The sequence below is a fragment of the Saccopteryx leptura genome, chromosome 2 (genome assembly GCF_036850995.1).
Source record: "Saccopteryx leptura isolate mSacLep1 chromosome 2, mSacLep1_pri_phased_curated, whole genome shotgun sequence".
In the NCBI taxonomy this organism is placed as follows: domain Eukaryota; kingdom Metazoa; phylum Chordata; class Mammalia; order Chiroptera; family Emballonuridae; genus Saccopteryx; species Saccopteryx leptura.
Window position 1 is genome coordinate 38,322,888 of NC_089504.1, and position 1,985 is coordinate 38,324,872.

Here is a 1,985-nt window from a genome sequence, read left to right on the forward strand (position 1 = left end):
AGATATGACCCTATGGTTGCTGGCTTGAAGCCCAAGGTCACTGGCTTGAGCAAGGGGTCACTCACTCTGCTGTAGCCCCCTGGCCAAGGCACATATGAGAAAGTAATCAATGAACAACTAAAGTGCAGCAATGAAGAACTGATGCTTCTCATCTTTCTCCCTTCCTGTCTGTCTGTCCCTATCTGTACCTCTCTCTGACTCTTTGTCTATCTTTGTAAAAAAAAAAAGAATAAAGTATAGGCTTTAGTTAATATATTAATATTGGTCCATTAATTGTAACAAATGAGCCATACTAATGTAAGATGTTAATAATAAGGGAAATTGGGCCTGACCTGTGGTAGTGTAGTGGATAAAGCGCTGACCTGGAACACTGAGGTTGCTGGTTCAAAACCTGGGGCTTACCTGGTCCAGGCACATACAGGAGTTGATTCTTCCTGCTCCTGCCCCCGCTCCCCTCAAAAATGGATAAATAAAAAATCTTTAAAAAAAAAGTTTACATATATTATAAAAAGGAAAATTGCATATGGGGTATATGGAAACTGCACTATCTTCACAAATTTTCTACAATCTAAAAGTGTTTTAAAATTAAAAGTTTATTTCTAAAAAAATCAAGTAATTTACCCAAACTCATACATCTAGTAACTGCCCAATACCCAAAGTTCAAGACCAACCCAAATTACTTCAAATTTGGGTTTTGCCAATCCACTACACAATGCCCTTTCATCTTTATTCGCTTTGGGATTACATAGGTATTTGTATGACTATCTAAAACAAGTTTCTTAAGGACAGGGGAAAAACAATTCCCGTACACACCATTAGTGTCCAGTAAACTATCATAAGTTAACTAACTACTCACCGAAAGTCACAGAGACCTAAAGTTTACAATCAGAGATTTGATCAGGTCCGACCTGCCACAAAGCCATCGGTTCACTCAATTCCGCAAGAGTCCTTTGCTGCCATCTACCGGTAGCTAATACGCGTCGACCTCCTCTGCTTTTACCTCGGGAACCAGAGGAATTGGGGGAGTTGGGAGAGAAGATTCAAAGCTAATTAAATTACAGAACATATGTGTTTCCTTGTTCACTTAATAACTGTTCCAGGCAAAGGCTCTATTTTTCTTCAGAGATTTTTCTGCTATCTCCGTTTTAAAACATAGGCTTCTAAAATTCACAGACTTCCTCTCTGACTCACCTCCCCATCTCCGAGAACTCAGAATCTGCCGCACCATGTTGGCTGCAGAAACCCGTCAACCTCACAAACTTGAGACACCACCTCCCAGATTTCCCCATTTTCACATATCCCTGAGACTCCTTGCATACTACTTCGCAAACAACACAGACCTCCTCCATTAGGGCAAATGCGCTTGCTAACCCAGACTGCCCCACAAAGAGGTTCAAGTTTCTCCTGCAGCTCATACCAACGCCAAAGCCTGGGGAGAGCCCAGGTCAGGTTCGGAGCTCTCAGGCTAGCGCTCTGGCTCTAGCTCCTGCTCGTACCCCCGCCAGGATCGGGTCAGCTTAGATCCACAGCCAGCAGTGTGAGGCCCCGCCCCTCTAGACCTGTCATCACAGAAGCCGCACGTGGCCGGGGTGGGACCTCAGGCGACCTGCAGCAATCACTTTGTCTCTCAGCCATCCATTGCGGCCGCTACCGCCAATCAGAGCCAGCGGACCCAGGCTGGAGCGCGAATGCTTGGGTGATGCGAGCAGGAGAAGGGGTGGCGGGGAGGAGAGGTTCTGACAAGGGAGGGGGCTAGATTTGGAAGGCGAGCTGGCACTGGTTCTGCCAGGCTGGAATTCTAGGGGGCGGATCCTCGTGAAAGGCGGAGAGACCAAAAGTGGGCAGGGCCAGGGACACGCGGAGGATCCTGCAGAGACGTAGAGCAGACGAGGAGGGGCGGAGCCTGAGAGGGGCGTGGTTTGGGTTACAGGGGTGGACCCCGAGGAATTAAAGAAACTAGGGAAGGGGACGAACCCCGGGAAGGT

The 1,985-nt window shown here is 47.3% G+C and overlaps 1 protein-coding gene across 1 annotated transcript in view; it reads left to right on the forward strand.

The window, feature by feature from the left end:
* The first annotated feature begins 1,673 nt into the window (after positions 1 to 1,673).
* ATOSB (atos homolog B) overlaps positions 1,674 to 1,985 on the forward strand; it is a 12,583-nt gene continuing 12,271 nt past the window's right edge. Inside the window, exon 1 of the mRNA XM_066367747.1 lies at positions 1,674 to 1,696. The gene's annotated coding sequence lies outside the window, so the exon portion shown is untranslated. The remainder of the gene's footprint in view (positions 1,697 to 1,985) is intronic.